Raw genomic sequence first — 24130 nt, 5'->3', positions numbered from 1 at the left:
AAAAAGCCTCGTACAGACTCATACCGGTACACATGAATTCACCCACTGATGGCTGTGATAAGGAAGCGGAGCAGGATTAGAGGTGTGTGTGTGTGTGTCCAGACAGGCTACACAGTCTCACTTTGGGCGAATTAGCAACGCCAGGCTTCTGCTCTCTCCTGCTTGCCCTCTCCCACTCACTTTCTATTTCCCTTCTTCTATCCTCTCCTCCACCTTCTCCATCTCTCCATCTTTCTGTTTGTTACCCAGTGCATCCTGCTATTTACACCGTAACTTAATGACATACTGTATAGCCTTCCCCATCTGCTTGGCTAGGTCGCCTGAGGAGACGCTCGTCAACTCGCATTCTGCTCACAGCGCTTGGCCTACATCGCTTACACACATAAATACACACACACACATTGGAGACTGACGAGACAAGAGCACTAGCACCCATAACAACCTTGCTTGGTTGTTAACCATAACAGCCACAGTAATCATCACTTCTAGGAACCATTACCTATTTACAAAACAGACACGCACACGTACGCACGCACAGACACACACACACACACACAAACAGACACACACACTCACACCAATGCGGTCGGTCCACTTATACAGATGGTAAATTACAAAGCAGTACGTGGTGACACATATATCAGGAAAGGGGAAATGAGGTGGCTCGCAGGGATAATAGGAGAACAGAGAAGTAGGCCTCGCCTATCCACAGTGGAATCATTCATAACACTGCATATTACAACACACACACACAGAATGCCTTTTTCATAATGAACTGCAGACCTGGGTTCTAATTCTATTTGAAATCTTTCCATTCTTTTGGTGTTTGGTTCAGTCAGAATGAAGTGCCAGACGGGTGGGTTTTGCAGCTTTGCAACTGTTCTATTGGTTCCACTGCGCCTGGCAAGCTCAATCAAGCCCAGCTAAAGTGTGTGAAATGATTTCAAATAGTATTTGAACCCAGATCATGTAATGCTTTGGGGTTTCAAATAGGTTATTGGGGGATTGCAAACAGGAATGGAAGTGTTCCTCAGCATCAGAGTTATATATTCGGGGTTATCCATGGCAATAGATATGACTATTGGGAGTGCAGATCGAATTCACTCTTCTTACCAGTCATGGTTTTTGTTGACATGACTACACCACTGTGTTGGACTCATTTGCCAGTGCTAACGTTTGTAGAACAGTAGAGTTTTGGTAGACAACATTTCCTACCTCTCGATATGTTGGGTTGTACAATCTTAAAGGCCTCTTGAAGAGGGTAGAACATGGGATGCGCTAAGGAAGGCATATAGTACCAGTCAAATGTTTGGACACGCCTATTCATTCAAGGGTTTTTCTTGATTTTGACTATTTGCTACATTGTAGAATAATAGTGAAGACATCAAAACTATGACACATGTGGAATCATGTAGTAACCAAACAAGTGTTAAACGAATCAAAATATATTTTATAGTTTAGATACTTCAAAGTAGCCACCCTTTGCCTTGATGACAGCTTTGCACACTCTTGGAATTCTCTCAACCAGCTTCATGAGGTAGTCACCTGGAATGCATTTCAATTAACAGGTGTGCCTTGTTAAAAGTTCATTTGTGGAGATTCTTTCCTTCCATATTATGGCAAGAACAGCTCAAATAAGCAAAGAACAAAGAGAAATGACAGTCTATCATTACTTTAAGACATGAAGGTCAGTCAATCTGGAACATTTCAAGAACTTTCAAAGTTTCTTCAAGTGCAGTCACAAAAACCATCAAGCGCTATTATCAAACTGGCTCTTATGAGGACTGCCACAGGAAAGGAAGACCCAGAGTTACCTCTGCTGCAGAGGATAAGATCGTTAGAGTTAACTACACCACAGAGTTCAGCTCTAATAAGCGCTTGACAGAGTTCAAGTAACAGACACATCTCAACATCAACTGTTCAGAGGAGACTTTGTGAATCAGGCCTTCATGGTCTAATTTCTGCAAAGAAACCACCACTAAAGGACACCAATAAGAATTAGACACTTGCTTGAGCCAAGAAACACGAGCAATGGACATTAAACCGGTGGAAATATGTCCTTTGGTCTGATGAGTTCAAATTTGAGATTTATGTTTCAACCGCCGTGTCTATGTGAGACGCAGAGTAGGTGAATAGATGATCTCCGCATGTGTGGGTTCCCGCCGTGAAGCATGGAGGAGGATTCTGCAGCGATACACCATCCCATCTGGTTTAAGCTTAGTGGGACTATCATTTGTTTTTCAACAGGACAATGACCCAACACACCTCCAGGCTGTGTAAGGGCTATTTGACCAAGAAGGAGAGTGATGGAGTGCTGCATCAGATGACCTGGCCTCCACAATCACCCGACCTCAACCGAATTGAGATGGTTTGGGATGAGTTGGACCGCAGAGTGAAGGAAAAGCAGCCAACAAGTGCTCAGCATATGTGGGAACTCCTTCAAGACTGTTGGAAAAGCATTCCAGGTGAAGCAGGTTGAGAGAATGCCAAGAGTGTGCAAAGCTATCATCAAGGCAAAAGGTGGCTACATTGAAGAATCTAAAATATAAATATATTTTTATTTGATTTACACTTTTTTGGTTACTACATGATTCCATATGTGTTATTTCATAGTTTCGATGTCTTCACTATTATTCTACAATGTAGAAAATAGTAAAAAAGAAAGAAAACCCTTGAATGAGTTGGTGTGTCCAAACCTTTTATTGGTACTGTCTATTCAAACATCCGTAATCGACAGCTATTTCTAGTGACCAAGCTGAGAAAAATAATGCACCAGAAATATGCTTCCTGATCCTGCAGGAAAACGAATAAAGCGATTATGTATTTTGTTTCTTAAAACAATAGAGCTTACTGTGTATAACAAGCCCAAAAGATTACTGCCATTATCAAAAGGATTACAATTTTATGCCACATAATGTTTCTGTACATAAAAATCCACCATTTTGTTTTGCCATTTGTCATTGCCTTCACAACAAAGGAAGCATTCACAATGCACATCCATATTTTAGCATCCTCCTGTTTTCCATAGCACTGTAGGATGTTGCCTTTAATCCCCCCACACACACACACACACACACACACACACACACACACACACACACACACACACACACACACACAAGGAGAGAAGTGCGCGCACACACACAGGCGCACACTCACACACATACAGGTGAAATTAGCTTTAATTAGGACTGTGGAGCTGGATACTCTCAGTCCTGTGGATTCTGCTACTGCATATAGCTGAGAGAGAGACAGCCAGAGAGAGAGGGAGAGAGAGGCTGGAGGTTTGGAGCCCCTCCAAAAAGACCCTAACCCTGCATCACTACACCAGTGGTATACATACAGCAAGGCAATCTATATGCAAAACATTTAGCGCGGCTAAGAGTTAAGTCTATAGAGCAGCCGAGATTCCTAGGTTGCACAGTGACGTGGAGACGGAGAAACTTATAACATTAGTTTATAAACACATTATAGAGCACAATACATTATGGTAGGGAGAAGGGGAGGATTAGCATCTAGTGGCAACTTCCCCTGAAATAGTGGCATCATCAACTAGGGACATTAGGTCTGAATTACAGCATCGATCTACAGTAACAAGGCAGATTACAGTGTACTCTGGTCTGGAGGTCTGGAGCAACAGGGAACCTGACATGATTTGTGGCATGGCCGTCCCATCCCCATCCATCCCTTCACACCAGACAGCCATGGCAATAAAAGTGCTGCATTTACAGCACTGCTCTAATAACCAATTGCTTTGGCCTTTGGCAAATAGCTGCGAAGTAAATTTGAACACACTGCTCTGTGGCTGTGGGTTCATGCCTTGCTTTACACATGCATCGGTAAGTCCAAGTCCTCTGCACAGCAGTCGCATTGTAAGCAAAAGTGGGATAAAGTCACACACACACACACACACACACACACACACACACACACACACACACACACACACACACACACTCTAAAGACTCAGCTTCCCTCTTTTGTAGTAATTTCATGCAGTTTCATGCCTTTGCTTCAAAGAGAGCACAGCTGTGTCATTGGATGAAGTCTTTAATCTATTCAGTCAGTGAATCTGTACTCTCAGCCATACACCACGTCATTAGAGGCCTGCCAGTGTGTGTGTGTGTGTGTGTGTGTGTGTGTGTGTGTGTGTGTGTGTGTGTGTGTGTGTGTGTGTGTGTGTGTGTGTGTGTGTGTGTGTGTGTGTGTTTCTGAGCTGCTCAGAATAAACTGACTTACTGGCACGCATGCACAGTAGTGGTGCTTGTTTTGCAAAATCGACTTTTATGCCTGTACATGCATCTCTAGAGTACCAGGGTGGATGTATCTGTGTGTGTGCTAGACAAATAAATATGTTAGCTACAGTACAGCTCCCTCCCCATGTGTCTTCAGTAGCTATTGACTGCATTTTAAATGTCCATCATTAACTAATTAACTCTCTCCTCTCCTGTCCGTCTAAAGAACCCCCCCCACACACACACACACACATACAAACACAGAAGGTCATGTATGTGATGGTTAGGAGGACAAAACACCCTACATTTAGACTAGCTAGAGCTCCATGTGAGGGATGCTGTAGCTGAAGCAGAGGATGCAGCATCTCTCATACCCTCAGAGCACAGAGAGGGAGGGGAGAGAGAGGGAGAGCGAGTGACAGCGAGAGAGGGCACGGGAAGAGGAGAGACAAAAGGAAAGAGGGCAGAGAGCGAGCAGCGGGAGGAGAAAGAGGAAAGAGAGAGCAGGGAGTGTTTATAGGGGAAGAATTCCTTGGTCTCAATTAAGTGTTATGAGAGACAGTGTCATTGGTATGCTAACGAATGCAAGTCATCCTATCTTTATGCCTTGAGTCCACTGACACTAGCAGCGGCACACTTGAAGTGATAACCTTCAGCTAACCTAATGCTATGATGACACAGCTAGCACTAAACACTGATGTCCCCAAACATCAGCAGCGACTAAGCCTAAATAGGACCCTATAAACCAGCGGTCTACAAATCGTAGGATATATATCAGGAGACCCACAAGAAAAGTAGCCAATGATCTGAGACCAGAGAGACCAGATAGAGAGAGACCCAAACCTCTCTCATAACCAGGAGATCCCAACACCAGACACCAAACCTAGAACAAAGAGATCCCAACACCAGACACCAAACCTAGAACAAAGAGATCGCAACACCAGACACCAAACCTAGAACAAAGAGATCCCAACACCAGACACCAAACCTAGAACAAAGAGATCGCACCACCAGACACCAAACCTAGAACAAAGAGATCCCAACACCAGACACCAAACCTAGAACAAAGAGATCCCAACACCAGACACCAAACCTAGAACAAAGAGATCCCAACACCAGACACCAAACCTAGAACAAAGAGAACCCAACACCAGCCAATTACATAAAGAAATCAGCCAAAGAACCAGTAGGCTTACATGAAGGAAAACCAATGAATGAAACATTTTGACACGGCGGCCAGGTCCATAAAGGTTGTAGCTTACCATTTAGACGAGTTGCAGCCTCCTCCATGCTGTGTTGAAACTCATGTGAAGTTTATTTTTCCATTCTCCTTCCTGGCTAAATGTACTTGTCAGGGCCCTCTCAAATGCCAGCTGGACCAGCTGGGCCTTTTGTTGATGTAACATGCTGCGTCTGTGTTCCCCCGAATACGTGGAGAAGGAATTTTCGCTCATTGCTGTAGATGTCCCAAATGTTCATCCAAATCCATTTTTCAGTGCCAACAGCACAGTTGGCATTGCTGATATCTTTGAAGACCACTGAGTGGAGTCCAGTTTTTGTTGCTGGCTGTGGTTGCGATTTAATTTAGCAAGAATCAATAAACTCTGCTTCCACTGGTTCAGTTTTGGTTAGATCCAACAGGTCGTCAGGTGCTAGTTACTGGGGTAACGAAGGTGCAGGTGCTTGTTGTAAAATTGCCCTTGTGCTTCTCGATCTTGTTCATCAGCAGGCAGTATGGGGATGGGTGGGTATTACATTTGGTGCTAGGCTCCTCAACCTTGGTGGTCGAGACAGCAGGCTACTCGGTGAGCCCAGCATCGCACCGAACATGGTGGTCTGACGTTTTTTTGCTTTTGGCAGTGCCCAGCCATTTTCGGATATCCATGCTGATTAGCCAGCTATAATTATTCTGCTCGCCGCTATCAACATTTAACGATGTTAGTAGCTACTAGCTAGCTCATAATTAGCTCTTAGCTGTCTGGAAAAGTGAATCACTTTTTTCCCTCTCTGTGGAGGAAAAAAAAAGGTAAATTTGACCCCGCCCTGGGTGGGATCCTATGAGCTTTTCTAACCAAGGTAATGAAGGCAGTACCTTATGACACTGCATGGCTAGGTGCCAAATCAGAATGCATTTTAGGATTGTAACTACTAAATATTACATTATTACATCCCCCATCCCTCCCCCTCCTCAGAGTGCACACCTGGCATAGCCTCTGTCCCAGTCTGCGCCACTGGCAGGCCAGACAACGCTACATTGGCAAAACCGGGCATTGTAATTCATATAACATTTATTATGGGGAAACAAAGCTGGGGGGGCACAAATTATATCTGGGGGGTCCATGCCCCATAGAGCCGTCTCTGACACTCCATAGAGCTGTCTTTGGATCCCAACACCAGCCAACAACAACCCCAAACCTAGAACCAAGAGATCTGACAACACCAGACTCCAAACCTAGAACCAAGAGATCCCAACACCACCAACACCAGACCTCATACCTAGAACCAAGAGATCCCAACACCACCAACACCAGACCTCATACCTAGAACCAATAGATCCCAACATCAGTCAAAACCAGACCTCAAACCTAGAACCATTTTCAGAAGTTGCTTTCATTTCAGCTAATCTAATTAGTAAACATTTCAACTGTATTAAAATATTAATTTTGTCCACAAAAAAATGTAACACCCACCCCAAAAAAATGTGCTTTCTTTTTTTTCTTGTAATGTACAGTACCAATTAAAAGTTTGGACACACCAACTCATTCAAGGGTTTTTCTTTATTTAGACTATTTTCTACATTGTAGAATAAAAGTGAAGACATCACAACTATGCAATAACATATATGGAATTATGTAGTAAACAAAAAAGGGTTAAACAAATATTTTAGATATTAGATTCTTCAAAGTAGCTACCCTTTGCATTGATGACAGATTTGCACATTTTTGGCATTCTCTCAACCAGTTTCACCTGGAATGCTTTTCCAACAGTCTTGAAGGAGTTCTCACATATGCGGAGCACTTGTTGGCTGCTTTTCCTTCACTCTGTGGTCCAACTCATCCCAAACCATCTCAATTGGGTTGAGGTCGGGTGATTATGGAGGCCAGGTCATCTGATGCAGCACTCCATCACTCTCCCTCTTGGTCAAATAGCCGATACACATCCTGGAGGTGTGTTGCGTCATTGTCCTGTTGAAAAATCAATGATAGTCCAACTAATCGCAAAACAGATGGGATGGCGTATCGCTGCAGAATCCTCCTCCATGCTTCACGGCAGGAACCACACATGCGGAGATCATCCATTCACCTACTCTGCGTCTCACATAGACATGCTGTGGTAGCCATGCTGGTTAAGTCTGCCTGGAATTCTAAATAAATCACTGACAGTGTCACCAGCAACGCACCCCCAAACCATCACACCTTATCCTCCATGCTTCACGGTGGGAACCACACATACAGAGATCATCCGTTCGCCAACTCTGCGTCTCACAGAGACACGGCGTTTGGAACATAAATCTCAAATTTGAACTCATCAGACCAAAGGACAGATTTCCACCGGTCTAATATCCATTGCTCATGTTTCTTGGCCCAAGCAATTCTCTTATTCTTATTGGTGTCCTTTAGTAGTGGTTTCTTTGCAGCAATTCGACCATGAAGGCCTGATTTATGCAGTCTCCTCTGAACAGTTGATGTTGAGATGTGTCTGTTACTTGAACTCTGTGAAGCATTTATTTGGGCTGCAATCTAGCTCAAATTGACTCATGATCTGCAGCAGAGGTAACTCTGGGTCTTCCTTTCATGTCAGTCCTCATGAGAGCCAGTTTCATCATAGCGCTTGATGGTTATTGGGACTGCATTTGAAGAAACTTTGAAAGTTCTTGAAATTTTCCAGGATTGCCTGACCTACATGACTTAAAGTAATGATTGTTTCTCTTTGCTTATTTGAGTTGTTATTGCCATAATATGGACTTGGTCATTTACCAAATAGGACTATCTACCTTGTCCCAACACAACTGATTGGCTCAAACGCATTAAGAAGGAAAGAAATTCCACAAATGAAATTTTAACAAGGCACACCTGTTAATTGAAATTCATTCTAGGTGACGACCTCATGAAGCTGGTTGAGAGAATTCCAAGAGTGTGCAAAGCTGTCGTCAAGGCAAAGGGTGGCTACTCTCAAATATAAAATATATTTTGATTTGTTTTATTTCATAATTTCGATGTGTTCACTATTATTATACAATGTATAACTTTTACATGTATTTATTTATTTAACCTTTATTTAACCAGGTAGGCTAGTTGAGGACAAGATCTCATTTCCAACTACGACCTTGCCAAGATAAAGCGTAGTAATTCGACACACAACAACACAGAGTCACATGGAATACACAAAACAGTAATTACAATATAGCAATTAAACACTGGAAGGGTAGATCGGCAGAAGATTAATGTACAAGTAGAGATACTGGGATGCAAAGGAGCAAAATAAATAAATAAGTAGATACCAGTATGGGGATGAGGTAGGTAGATAGATGGGCTGTTTACAGATGGGCTATGTACAGGTGCAGTGATCTGTAAACTGCTCTGACAGCTGGTGCTTAAAGCTAGTGAGGGAGATGTGGAGGCCACGGAAGGAGAGTTGTATGGCATTGAAGCTTGTCTGGAGGTTAGTTAGCACAGTGTCCAAGGAGGGGCCAGAAGTATGAATGGTGTCGTCTGCGTAGAGGTGGATCAGAGAATCACCAGCAGCAATAGCAACATCATTGATGTATACAGAAAATAGAGTTGGCCCGAGAATTGAACCCTGTGGCACATCCATAGAGACTGTCAGAGGTCCGGACAACAGGCCCTCCGATTTGACACACTGAACTCTATCAGAGAAGTAGTTGGTAAACCAGGCGAGGCAATCATTTGAGAAACCAAGGCTGTCGAGTCTGCCAATAAGAATGTTGTGATTGACAGAGTCGAAAGCCTTGGCCAGGTCGATGAATGCGGCTGCACAGTAATGTCTCTTATCGATGGCGGTTATGATGTTGTTTAGAATCTTGAGCGTGGCTGAGGTGCACCCATGACCAGCTCTGAAACCAGATTGCATAGCGGAGAAGGTATGGTGGGATTTGAAGTGGTCAGTAATCTGTTTGTTAACTTGGTTTTCGAAGACCTTAGAAAGACAGGGTAAGATAGATATAGGTCTGTAGCAGTTTGGGTCTAGAGGGTCACCCCCTTTGAAGAGGGGGATGACCGCGGAAGCTTTCCAATCTTTGGGAATCTCAGACGATACGAAAGAGAGGTTGAACAGGCTAGTAATAGGGGTTGCAACAATTTCGGCAGATAATTTTAGAAAGAGAGGGTCCAGATTGTCTAGCTTGGCTGATTTGTAGGGGTCCAGATTTTGCAGCTCTTTCAGAACATTAGCTATCTGGATTTGGGTAAAGGAGAAATGGTGGGGACTTTGGCGGGTTGCTGTGGAGGGTGCCGGGTTGACCGGGGTAGGGGTAGCCATGTGGAAAGCATGGCCAGCCGTAGAGAAATGCTTATTGAAATTCTCAATTACAGTGGATTTATCGGTGGTGACAGTGTTTCCTAGCCTCAGAGCAGTGGGAAGCTGGGAGGAGGTGCTCTTATTCTCCATGGACTTTACAGTGTCCCAGAACTTTTTTTGAGTTAGTACTACAGGATGCAAATTTCTGTTTGAAAAAGCTTGCCTTAGCTTTTCTAACTGCCTGTGTATATTTGTTCCTAACTTCCCTGAAAAGTTGCATGTCACAGGGGCTATTCGATTCTAATGCAGAACGCCACAGGATGTTTTTGTGCTGGTCAAGGGCAGACAGGTCTGGAGTGAACCAAGGACTATATCTATTCCTAGTTCTACATTTTTTGAGAGGGGCATGCTTATTTAAGATGGTGAGGAAGGCACTTTTAAAGAATAGCCAGGCATCACCTACTGACGGGATGAGGTCAATGTCATTCCAGGATACCCCGGCCAGGTCGATTAGAAAGGCCTGCTCGCAGAAGTGTTTCAGGGAGCGTTTGACAGTGATGAGGGGTGGTCGTTTGGTCGCAGACCCATTACGGATGCAGGCAATGAGGCAGTGATCGCTGAGATCTTTATTGAAAACAGCAGAGATGTATTTGGAGGTCGAATTAGTTAGGATGACATCTATGAGGGTGCCCATGTTTACTGATTTGGGGTTGTACCTGGTAGGTTCATTGATAATTTGTGTGAGATTGAGGGCATCAAGCTTAGTTTGTAGGATGGCCGGGGTGTTAAGCATGTCCCAGTTTAGGTCACCTAGTAGCACGAGCTCAGAAGATAGATGGGGGGCAATCAATTCACATATGGCATCGAGGGCACAGCCGGGGGCAGAGGGAGGTCTTTGGCAAGCGGCAACAGTGAGAGACTTGTTTCTGGAAAGGTGAATTTTTAGAAGTAGAAGCTCAAATTGTTTGGGTACAGACCTGGATAGTAGGACAGAACTCTGCAGGCTATCTTTGCAGTAGATTACAACACCGCCCCCATTGGCAGTTCTATCTTGGCTGAAAACATTATAGTTAGCAATGGAGATTTCAGGGTTTTTGGTGGTTTTCCTAAGCCAGGATTCAGACACGGCTAAGACATCTGGGTTGGCAGAGTGTGCTAAAGCAGTGAGCAAAACAAACTTAGGGAGTAGGCTTCTAATGTTAACATGCATGAAACCAAGGCTTTTACGGTACAGAAGTCAACAAATGAGAGCACATGGGGAGTGGGAGTGGAGCTAGCCACTGCAGGACCTGGATTAACCTCCACATCACCAGAGGAACAGAGGAGAAGTAGGATAAGGGTACGGCTAAATTCTATACGAACTGGCCGTCTAGCACGTTCAGAACAGAGAGTAAAAGGAGCAGGTTTATGGGCACGATAGCATAGATTCAAGGCATAGTGTACAGACAACGGTAAGGTAGGATGTGAGTACATTGGAGGTAAACCTAGGCATTGAGTAATGAAGAGAGAGATATAGTCTCTAGAGATGTGACCAGGTGATGTCATCGCATGTGTAGGAGATGGAACAACATGGTTGGTTAAGGCATGTTGAGCAGGGCTAGAGGCTCTACAGTGAAATAAGACAGTAATCACTAACCAGGACAGTAATGTACTGGGCAGGTAAGCTAGCAGTTAGCAGGCCGGAGCCGGCAGCTAGCAGTTTGTAGACCGAGGCAAGCTAAATAAAGAAAACCCCTGTAATGAGTAGGTGTGTCCATACTTTTGCCTGGTACTGTAAGGGTTGAGATCCCAGACAAAGCTACTAACTAGCTTGTATTCCATTGAGCCCATTTCAGCCATTACCGAGGAGTGTTTGACAGGTCATTTCAAACAGTTCCGGGAAAAAACGTCAGGCCCAAGCAAGAGTATGAACTTGTTGCTGGAGTCAAATGAAAGCAATCGATTCAGCAAGATGTAAGTGACAAGTTGATTTTGAACCCTTCAATAAGCTCAATAAGGCAGATCCTCAGGTGGACGGGGCATGCGAGTTGCTAAATCCTCAGCAAACGCTCGTCAAGGTTGACGTGGGAAGGATCTCTAGGATTGTCATGCTGTCTCCTGATATCAGGGTCTGTCTGCTAAAGCCTCTCTAATCTCTGTGTGCTGGTCTTTGTTAACAGTCTTTGTTTACAATCGCACGTCAGCTGACATTTGAACAGCATCCCTGTTTTGCTGGTGATTGCATAATGATTACAGAAGAGAGTACTATCTATTCTATTCAGACTCGGAATTAAGACCCTGTTGAAAATAACAAAAAAAAACATGTTAATCGTAGCATGCATGAATCAATGTATGTATCATTGTATAACTAACTATATCAAACCAGAAAGCCATCCATTCCATTCAGTATAATTAGCTTAGCATACTGAAGGCTATCTGTCTTGTGTCACGCTGACCAGATCGATTTTTAACGAACGAATGACTAATTTATAAGTGGAATTCTAGACTCTTGCATATGTCGGCCGACACGTAGCCAACCAGCCTGTCATTTTGAGATGCTGCCAATGTTTGGGACGCTGACATGTATGCCTATAGTTATGAGATGCTGCCAATGTTTGGGATGCTATTTTGAACAAATGTGTGGCTTTTCATGAAGCCTACTGTTTCTGTAACGTTAGCACCAACCAGATGTTTCCTAAGAGGATGAGTGCCGTGTGACAGGGGCTGTGGGGTTGTCAGTGAGGTCAGGGTAAGGGATATGGTTGGCTTTGAATACTACTGTCACAGCCTGGGTCATGTAAGGTCAGTATCCACTGGTCACATGCTGGTTGAATCAACATTGATTCCACGTCATTTCAATGAAATGATGTTGAGCCAACGTGGAATAGATGTTGAATTAACGACTGTGCCCACTGCTTAGTAGTGCGTAGTAGGTTTGTCGCAAAGCCCACATCCTCATTTGGACCATGTTGTAAAGATTAAGCATTGGTGATGTGACAGTATTACGGAGTGGTTGTAGACTGCATCTTCAGTCTCTTCAAGTATCTCTTCATGTCAAGAACAGGGAGAGAGAAACACAACTGAGCTGTAAGGACACAATAAATATTTAACTTCGCTGGCCTCAAATTGGATCTCAGATCAGTGTAAAATACAACACAAGACTTGATTGACCAGACAAGCCAACTATGTGCATGCTGCGTTATATACTGAGCGGAGAGTTTTAGACTTCTTTTCCTACAATGTTCTCTGTCATGGTATGGAGAGAGGTGGAGAGGATGGAGGAGGATGGAGGAGGAGGAGGAAGAAGAAGAGAAGGGGATGACTGAATGTTCTAGGGCACTGATGTCAACCTCCATCTCTCCAGAGAATTGCATGCTGCTTTTCAGTCCAACTCATTTCCCCTACTTAATTGGCCGATTGGGCTATTTATTCCATTTCTCCAATATACACCATTATTTGGGGATATTTCTTGGAACTAGTACAATGTGAAATGGAATATAAAATGTTTGTTCAAATGTATTAGCTTTGAGTTAAGCTGACTCAATGATGGCATACAAGAGGTCACCCATGCCATACTTCTGTTCTCTAATTGACGAGTCACTTTAAATCTCCAAGATCGCAGGACATTTGTGTAGATGTTTGTTTTATGTTGTTGTAAATGCTCATGGGGTTCAGCTTGTACAGACAGCTATGTCCACTTGAACTGGAATTGTTCTGATGTTACAGGCAATATTATATAAAACACCTGTTTGTCTTTAGAGCTTACTCTGCTATGTTCAGACAGGATACCATGTGTGAAACAGGTAGGCCTAGACAGGAAACAGGGTGCAAAACGGTACTTTGCATCGCAACAACCTGCATTTGTTATGCACGACCTTGGTGCATCTTGTAAAACCTTATCAGGAACTTCTATTCCGCAAGTAGGGCCTAACAACACAGTGCATATCAAACAACAACATCGCACTGTATTAAACTAGACTAGGTGATAATTCACTCAGTGTTAATGTATTCATTAAAAATCAATGGAGAAAGAGAGAGAGAGAGAGAGAGAGAGAGAGAGAGAGAGAGAAGAGAGCGAAAGAGAGAGAGTTACAGAGCGAGAGAAAGAATGAGAGAGAATACGAGAGACGTGTTCTGTGTGTGGCAAAGCAATGTCGCCATCATGGAACACTAAATATCACAGCTATTCACCCAGGATGGTGTTTAGCGGCAGCAGATATAGCATGTCAAGACGTCTATGGTACCATCTGCTTGCCTGGGGTATATTAGGTATGGAGAGGAAAGGTAGAGAAGTCTCCCAGAGGTGAACAATAGAAACCTCTAATTACGCTGTAAGAATGCCCAGGCATATCTTACAATAGCCTTGTGCAGACCTCCTGGCATTTAGATGTGCATAAGGCTCGGCCTACGATCCTATAGGATCCCTAATCTACTGCTACGCGAGGAGTACGCTTGAAGTTAATATAAAGAACAGACTTAAATGGGAAATGTATAAGATGTATAATAAGGCCTTTATGACCAGAGTGTAGTCAAGATGTGCCTTGACTGTGTAGCGAAGTTGGTTCAGGGATCTATTGTACGCTTGTGGTTCCAGGCATAAGTGACACAATCGGTCGCTTAGGGCACCCGGACACTCGGGGACTCCCGACAAAAAGTATTATATATATATATTATACTGTATATACAGTACCAGTTAAAAGTTTCGACACATCTATTCATTCAAGGGTTTATCTTTAATTTTTACTATTTTCTACATTGTAGAATAATAGTGAAGACATCAATAATATGAAATAACACATATGGAATCATGTATTAACCAAAAAAGTGTTAAACAAATCCAAATATATTTTAGATTCTTGAAAGTAGCCATTCTTTGCCTTGATGACAGCTTTACACACTCTTGGTATTCTCTCAACCAGCTTCATGAGGTAGTCAACTGGAATGCTTCTCCAACAGTCGTGAAGGAGTTCCCACATTTGTTGGCTGCTTTTTTTCTCTCTGCGGTCCAACTCATCCCAAACCATCTCAACTGGGTTGAGGTTGGGTGATAGTGGAGGCCAGGTCATCTGATGCAGCACTCCATCACTCTCCTTCTTGGTCAGACAGCCCTTACACAGCCTGGAGGTCTGTTTTGGGTCATTGTCCTGTTAAAAAACAAATGATAGTCCCACTAAGCGCAAACTAGACGTGATGCCGTATCGCTACAGAAAGCTGTGGTAGCCATACTGGGTGTGCCTTGAATTCTAAATAAATCACAGACAATGTCACCAGCAAAGCACACCCACCCCATCACACCTCCTCCTCCATGATTCACAGTGGGAACCACGCATGCAGAGATCATCCATTCACCTACTCTGCATCTCACAAAGACACTCATCAGACCAAAGGACAGATTTCCACCGGTCTACTGCCTATTGCTCGTGTTTCTTGGCCCAAGCAAGTCTCTTCTTATTATTGGTGTCTGTAGTAGTGGTTTCCTTGCAGCAATTAGACCATGAAGGGCTGATTCATGCTGCCCCCTCTGAACAGTTGATGTTGAGATGTGTCTGTTGCTTGAACTCTGTGAAATATTTATTTGGGCTGCAATCTGAGGTGCAGTTAATGGGCTGATTTCTGAGGCTGGTAACTCTAATGAACTTATCCTCTGCAGCAGATGTAACTCTGGGTATTCCTTTCCTGTGGCGGTCCTCATTAGAGCCAGTTTCATCATAGCGCTTGATGGGTTTTGCGACTACACTTGAAGAAACTTTAAAAGTTCTTGAAATGTTCCGGATTGACTGACCTTCATGTCTTAAAGTAATGATGGACTGCTGTTTCTATTAGCTTATTTGAGCTGTTCTTGCTTTAACATGGACTTGGTCTTTTACCAAATAGGGCTACCTTCTGTATCCCACCCCTACCTTGTCACAACACAACTGATTGGCTCAAACGCATTAAGAAGGAAAGAAATTCCACAAATGGACTTTTAACAAGGCACACCTGTTAATTGAAATGCATTCCAAGTGACTAGCTCATGAAGCTGGTTGAGAGAATGTCAAGAGTGTGCAAAGCTGTCATCAAGGCAAAGGGTGGCTACTTTGAAGAATCTAAAATCTGAAATATATTTTGATTTGTTTAACACTTTTTTGGTTACTACATGATTCCATATGTGTTATTTCATCGTTTTGATGTCTTCACTATTATTCTACAATGTATAAAATAGTAAAAATAAAGAAAAAACCTTGAATGAGTATGTGTGTCTAAACGTTTAACTGGTACTGTTTATACATATATACACATACGACATGACCAAAAGTATGTGGACACCTGCTCGTCAAACATCTCAACTCAAAATCATGGGCATTAATATGGAGTTGGTCCCCCCTTTGCTGCTATAACAGGCTCCACTCTTCTGGGAAGGCTTTCCACTAAATGTTGGAATATTGATGCCGGGACTTGCTTCCATTCAGCCACAAGAGCATTAATGAGGTTGGGTACTGATGTTAGGTGATTAGGCCTGGCTCGCATCCGGTGTTCGAATGGGGGGGGGGGTCCCGATGTTTGGTGTATATATTAACCTCTTTTGTTAACGCTTTACTTGACACCACTAACATGTTGTGACATGTCCATGTCATAACAGCTGGCATAAATTGTCATAACCTGGAATAACCTGGAATAATATGGTCATAATCATGTCATGACCCATGTGCTTACACTGGGAAGAAGCATTATGACAACATAGTCAAATAAGCCAGGCCTATCATCTACATGTCCTTATGTCAGTCATCAGTCAACAAAGGGTGTCTTGTTCTGCTCCTGAAATCTGCTCCTGCATTCATCCCAGTCATCAGCAACAGAGCACTGGGGTAGGTGCATGTCTGACATCAATTTGTGTTCAATTACAATGGCAATTGAATATGGTCCATTTCTGAAAATGCTATATAACATAAACATACTGTGGACAAGTAGGCTATGGTGTAATAATGGAATGTTTTGCCTTGTGTGGTAGGTTTTGTGGGTTTTGACACTCTTATGTCATAACGGGTGTAAATATATGTGTTATGACCATATTATGACAGATTATGACAAGCTATGTCAGCTGTTATGACATGGTTACTCTGGGTGTCAAGTAAAGTGTTACCTATTTTTCTTTGTGTGGGGGGGGACTCAGTCGGGGCCTCAACTTACTATTGAGAGTTAGAATAGTAGAATACACCAGGTGCAATTTCGACGTTTGTTAGTGTATCAGCAGTTTTTTCTTCTTATGTCAGTCACTGATAGTCCTATCAGCTAACTATTTTTAGAAGTCATAAGTCATTACAAAATGTGTAGAATTGTAGGAAATTAGCTTTAAAACAGAAAAAATGTTCTCTCTGCCCCATGGCAAAAAGAGTAGAATTGCATGAAATGTTTTATAAAATTGCAGCATTTTCTCTCCGCGCCATCGCAAAATGTACTGTGATTTTTTTTCAATTAATATGGTCAAAAATAAACAAAAATAGATTCTTAGCAAAGAGGAATTTCTTAAGCAATAATTTTGCTAGGACTGTCTGGGAGTGGTCTGAATGGAGAGGGGACTACTGATAATGGGCTGTTATTGGCAGAGAGGTTTGGAACTCTCTTTCTTATTTGTCTATTAACAAATTTACCGCATGGTGATGTCACAATGGAAGGCCAAAACTCCAGCCCACCAAAACAGGCTGAAATTTCAGGCGACCTTTTCAAACAGCTCTTACACTAAAATGACATTATCATAATGTTCACAATTTCATGGTATTTTTCCAAAGTCATAGTATGGAAATATATATAAAACACAATAAAATCACGTTTTTGACTGCACTGGGCCCTTAAAACTGCTAAATGTCCCATGGCAAGATTTGCAGACTTACAGGAAATTAACTTTAAAACTAAACATTTTCTCTCCACTTTCAATAATGTTTTTCCATGAGATGGGGGGCCCCCCAACCAAATCTCACATAGGGCCCCCAAAAGGCCTGCTGGCTTGTGTGATAAGTAACCTTGCCTGAGACTTGTGTTATCTCCCAGAGATAATAGGTTAACATGGTCTTGAATGTTGCATAGTAAAACAACCTGCATTACACACCATTACTGTTTCCCGGAAAAAGATAATCATTTCAGTTTCATCTCTGTTTTACCTTTAGGTTTGGGCCTAAACTTTAGAGCCCCATTCAGACTAATGGAACACAGACCAAGACCCATATTTACAAAGTATTGAGTGCTGATCTAGGTTCAGCTCGCCTCTTTTTCATTATGATTTAAAAGGCTAAACTGATCCTAGATCAGCACCCCTAGTCCTACGCTTTGTGAATACTGGCCTGGATGTTTTTTAAATCCCTGAATGGCTTTCCCAGCAGGTGTTCTTACTCATTTAAAAGGTGTTTTGATTGATGAAAACACGAGGCAGCGGTCAGTTTTGTTCTTCATTGGATTTCCTATGTAACTGCTATGGAGTACTGGCAGAGGCCAGACACAACATCCAGACCAATTGTCTTTTTAAACCTGCCCCTTCTAAACGGCTATCGCTTTAATAGCGATTACACTGGAATTACGCTCACACTTACTCACTCGCACGTTACCAGACGGTTTACTGATTGAGTAGACTTGAGTGAGGCCTACACCACACATACAAACACATGTACACGCAAACACTCTCTCTCTCTCTCTCTCTCTCTCTCTCTCTCTCTCTCTCTCACAAGCACGCACGCACACACGCACACACAGTCACACACACACATACACACACACACTCTGAAACAGTAATTCCCTAGGACAGGGAGTGAGTGGCAGAGCAGTAATGCCAGTTCAGGGCAGCAGCATAGCCTGAGGGCCTCCCTTGGTATTCAGGCTCCAATAGCCCTCTCATCACTGCCCTCTGATGCTAAGCCCCCAACGCCCAGCCCACTGGTACACACACACACACACACACACACACACTTGCTCTTTTTCTCTCCAGCTTTTATCTTACTCTCAAAGACATAAACACACACACTTCCCCTCATCAGTGCACTCTGATCCCAATACAACCCCCACCGACTGAATCATTGGAGCTACAAAGACAGTAGTCTTCTCTGCCACAAATACAGTAGTGTTGAATCAAAGTAGATTGCACAGATATAGGATCAGTTTACCCTCTCCCAATTATAATCTTACCCGGGGGGGGGGGTGACCGTAAATTGATGTCTAGAGGGAGAGGGAATAACTAGGTTACTGTTGAGTGGAGCTCTCCTCCGGCTGGCTGGCTGGCTGGGTAGAGGGACAGACATAGTCCAACCCCACGTGACATTTGCATTGCTACAGCCCCCTGAGTCATGCAGAACACACACACACCGAGTCATGGCACACACACCGCGTCATGCTACACACTCACACACCGAATCATGCCATGCACCCACACCCACACACCGAGTCATGACACACACACATACCGAGTCATGACACACACGCACGCACACACACACACACACACACACACACACACACACACACACACACACACACACACACACACACACACACACACACACACACACACACACACACACACACACACACACACACACACACACAGAGGGCCATGCTGAAAAAGCACAAGCACAGTGAAACACAGATATGCAAATCTGTGACCTATGAAGACATGTCTGTCGCACTCACTCTGTCCTCTCTCACCAGACAGGCCTCTCTGCTCATCTTCTCATCCTTCTGTCCTCCTCCTCTCTACTCCTCGGTGTTACCCTTGTCTCCTCTCTTCTTCCTCTCTCTCCCTCTCCTTTCTGCCTCCTCCCCTCTATCTGGGTCTAGTTCATTTACATGCACCTCCAATCTTTCCCTCCATCATCAGAATCGATCTCTGTCTCCCAGACACACTGGGTTCAAACTTCCAGTCTTACAGAGGCGTACACACACACACACACACACACACACACACACACACACACACACACACACGGACACATACACACACACACACACACACACATTAACACACACACACACATACACATACACACACAAAATGAACCATTCAAAAAATATTCCCACGATTACTACATATGAAACAACACTGTAATCCCCCCTCCTACTGTATCAACAGTGATAAAGATGCTACAGACATACAAAGTCATTGTGAAAGAAGCAACTGGATGAGTGGTCTTTCACAACGTGAAGTCCATGAATACTTCAGAGACACATCCTTAAGGCATGCATACACCATGATAGCCTAGTATAGCCACAGGCCAAATATAGCAATTCATGTGTATTCATTTTCCAAGCCCCTATACTACCACTGCAAGACACACATAAACAGGTCTATACTATCGGCCTATGCCTACTCTACTGTAGTATTAGAGTCTAATATTAGTGGAATGAGTGTTCTGATAACTTCAAAGGTTATTATTAGGGCTACTGCATGCAGAGCACCCTCTAGCTTTGATCATTATGCAAAGCTGTTGTGCTCGCTGCTGAATACATTAGCGACCGGATAACCAGCGACTGTGCGTGTGGTTGTGTGTACGTTATTTTACACTACATGACCAAAAGTGCTTATCGAACATCCCATTTCAAAATCATGGGCATTAATATGGAATTGCTGCTATAACAGCCTCTGCTCTTCTGGGAAGGCTTTCCACTAGATGTTGGAACATTGCTGTGGGCTCTGATGTTGGACAATTATGCCTGGCTCGCAGTCGGCGTTGCAATTCATCCCAAAAGTGTTCGATGGGGTTGAAGTCAGGGCTCTGTGCAGGCCAGTCAAGTTCTTCCACACCGATCTCGACAAACCATTTCTGCCCTCGCTTTGTGCATGCGGGCGTTGTCATGCTGAAACAGGAAAGGGCCTTCCCCAAACTGTTGCCACAAAGTTGGAAGCACAGAATCGTCTAGAATATCATTGTATGCTGTAGCGTTAAGATTTCCCTTTACTGGAACTAAGGGGCCTAGCTCTCCTGGAATCCAACAAACCAAGATTTGTCCAACGGACTGCAAGATGGTGAAGTGGGATTCATCACTCCAGAGAACGTGTTACCACTGCTCCAGAGTCCAATGACACTCCAGCCGACGCTTGGCATTGCGCATGGTGATCTTAGGCTTGTGAGCGGCTGCTCAGCCATGGAAACCCGTTTCATGAAGCTCCCAATGAACAGTTCTTGTACTGACGTTGCTTCCAGAGGCCCTTTGGAACTCGGTAGTGAGAGTTGCAAACCAAAGAAGGACCATTTTTGCGCGTTATGCGCTTCAGCAGTCGACGGTCCTGTTCTGTGAGCTTATGTGGCCTACCACTTTGCGGCTGAGCCGTTGTTGGTCCTAGACATTTCCACTTCACAATAACAGCGCTTACTGTTGACCGAGCAGCTCTAGCAGGGCAGAAATGTGATGAACTGACTTGTTGTAAAGGTGGCCTCCTATGATAGTGGCACGTTGAAAGTCACTGAGCGCTTCAGTAAGGCAATTATTTTATTTATTTATTTTTGTGTTTTACTCCCTCTTGTCTCATCGCTGCAGCTCCCCAACAGGCTCGGGAGAGGTGAAGGTCGAGTCATGCTTTCTCCGAAACATGACCCGCCAAACCGCGCTTCTTAACACCCGCCTGCTTAACCTGTAAGCCAGCTGCACCAATGTGTCGGAGGAAACACCGTTCAACTGATGACCGAGGTCAGCCTGCAGGCACCCGGCCCACCATAAAGAGTCGCTTCAGCGCCCTCCCCTCCCCTAACCCGGATGCCGCAGGGCCAACTTTGCACCGTCTTATGGGACTCCCCGTCACGGCCGGTTGTGACACAGCCTGGGATGCAGTGCTTTAGACCGCTGCGCCACTCGGGAGGCCCTCAGTAAGGCCATTCTACTGTCAATGTTTGTCTATGGGGATTGCATGGCTGTGTGCTCGATTTTACACACCTGTCAGCAATGGGTGTGGCAGAAATAGCCGAATCCACTAACTTGAAGGGTTGTCAACATATTTTTGTATATATAGCGCGAGTGGCCTAGCCTGCTCCAGCTAATCTGAAGGCGAAAGAAACGCACACCTGTTCAGGCGAGGTGCTGGCTAACGGAGTAGAACACCTGTTCAGGCGAGGTGCTGGCTAGCGGAGTAGAACACCTGTTCAGGCGAGGTGCTGGCTAGCGGAGTAGAACACCTGTTTAGGAGTGGTGCTGGTTAGCGGAGTAGAACACCTGTTTAGGCGAGGTGCTGGCTAGCGGAGTAGGAACACCTGTTCAGGCGAGGTGCTGGCTAGCGGAGTAGAACACCTGTTTAGGCGAGGTGCTGGCTAGCGGAGTAGAACACCTGTTTAGGCGAGGTGCTGGCTAGCGAAGTAGAACACCTGTTTAGGTGAGGTGCTGGCTAGCGGAGTAGAACACCTGTTTAGGAGAGGTGCTGGCTAGCGGAGTAGAACACCTGTTTAGGAGAGGTGCTGGCTAGCGGAGTAGAACACCTGTTTAGGAGAGGTGCTGGCTAGCGGAGTAGAACGCCTGTTTAGGTGAGGTGCTGGCTAGCGGAGTAGAACGCCTGTTTAGGAGAGGTGCTGGCTAGCGGAGTAGAACACCTGTTTAGGTGAGGTGCTGGCTAGCGGAGTAGAACACCTGTTTAGGAGAGGTGCTGGCTAGCGGAGTAGAACACCTGTTTAGGAGAGGTGCTGGCTAGCGGAGTAGAACACCTGTTCAGGCGAGGTGCTGGCTAGCGGAGTAGAACACCTGTTTAGGGAACACCTGGACAGGGATGGGTACAGAGAGAGAGAATGGTGCCACTGTAGTAGTAGTGTTATTGAATCAAGGCCTTCTCCTGAAGATGAGGCACATGACATCAGTTTAAAACAGTCACACCAAAATAGCTGCATGAACACATACATATCTACACACTAAAACTGGTCAAATATATAAAAAGGACTATTACAATGTAATTACATTATTATTATTATTATTTAGGCCTACCTGTCATTGATTTGCAACATTACTATGTGCCAATGACACTCAAGAGGAATAGGCTACATTCGGTTCCTATGTAAATTAGCCTTCTATCCAGTTCTTTATAGCAGGATTAGGCTAAGAGCTAGACCCCAGCAGCATACCACTTTTAATTCTCCCTCCAATCACCTTCTAATCCTGGAGAAACATTGAACTCACCATCTGTTCAACCAAACCGCCTACTGTAGCCTGCTGTACTCTCATCTCCGTCACCACAATCATCATACATAGTCTACACGGTCCGTCGGGTGAAATGACATCCTTAATGGCACAAAGGATCATGTCAAACACTGCATGTGAATGTGACCCCCTGGCAACAAACACACATCCGCGTTCTTTAAGGCTCCATTGATTGAATGCTTCACCACAAATGCAGCCACTGACCATCGTCTATTTAGGCTACACAATGCAGACAGCATTTCGCAGCGAGGTGCGCACCCCGTTTCAACACCAAGGACAGCGGTTGTAGCACGTATTCAACCCCACAGACTGTAGCCATGATACAGTAACATACGCTCGCTCCCAACGACATATGTAGACTATTCCCGACTGGCTTGTAGAGATGAACAAACGGCTATCAGTGCCCGTGGTGTTTAACTGTATAACTATCAGCCTAGGTTACTAACTGGGAGGGACGGAGCTAACCCTTATTTCGCTATTAAAGAGAGCGGTTTTCTGCATGACATATTTCCCAAAATGGCACATCGCAGAGCGCTTCTCGAATACTAGAACTGCACCTACCTGCTGTCTTGAGGTTGACCCGCTCACATGTCCCGCCGCTGTATGTGGTCTAGTTATTAGGATTATTGTGGTGGGTACCGTTATGTGGCTGTCAGCGCCATGTTAATGTCTCTCGGTGGTGCTACTGAGCTGCGCCGTACGATACGGTATGGAGCAACCGCTGTGTGCAGGCTTACATCCGGGGTGTTGTGGAGAGGAGAGGAGTGGGGCTTGGAGCGATCGTCAGAAATTAGAGCACCTGTATTTCTAGAGTGGCCCGTGGTCGGACGTTGGAAGACGATTCGGCCGGGAAATATTAGGGGGGGTAGTACAAATTGAATTTAAAATAAATAATGTAGCCTGGGTTATTATTTCGTTTTCAGTGTAACAGTAAGACGTGGTCGCAGTATAGTCAATGCAACGCCCTCTTTAACATCTGAGATGATTGAATGACAGTGAAGGGCTGTAGGTGAAACGTGCAGCAACAGTGACACATATTATTATAGGCCTATAGGCGAATGAAGCCGACGTGTTTGTATGTTTATTTATTGAGAGCTATAATCGGTAACATGACTATACCACGTTGCAGCTGTTCATGGCATTCACGTGCAGTTCCAAAATACTTCTATGAGAAATAGGCTAAAATGGGAATAAGCGACAGCCAGTGAGAGGAATAATCCAAATGTGCAACATCACGGAAAATACAATTGAAAAAGGGGGAAAAAGTTCAAAGCGGTCCATCAATGACGTATACAGGCTTGAGT

At 44.3% G+C, this 24130-nt stretch overlaps 1 protein-coding gene across 1 annotated transcript in view; it reads right to left on the bottom strand.

Annotated features, from left to right (window-relative positions):
• Positions 1-23553, bottom strand: part of LOC115107994 (serine/threonine-protein kinase PAK 5-like) — a 117391-nt gene extending 93838 nt beyond the window's left edge. Inside the window, 1 exon segment of the mRNA XM_029631842.2 lies at positions 23388-23553. The gene's annotated coding sequence lies outside the window, so the exon portion shown is untranslated.
• Positions 23554-24130: the final 577 nt, after the last annotated feature.

The sequence above is a fragment of the Oncorhynchus nerka genome, linkage group LG24 (assembly GCF_034236695.1).
Source record: "Oncorhynchus nerka isolate Pitt River linkage group LG24, Oner_Uvic_2.0, whole genome shotgun sequence".
Taxonomy (NCBI): Eukaryota; Metazoa; Chordata; class Actinopteri; order Salmoniformes; family Salmonidae; genus Oncorhynchus; species Oncorhynchus nerka.
Note: the sequence above shows the minus strand (reverse complement) of the source record. Positions and strands in the feature narration are given on the sequence as shown.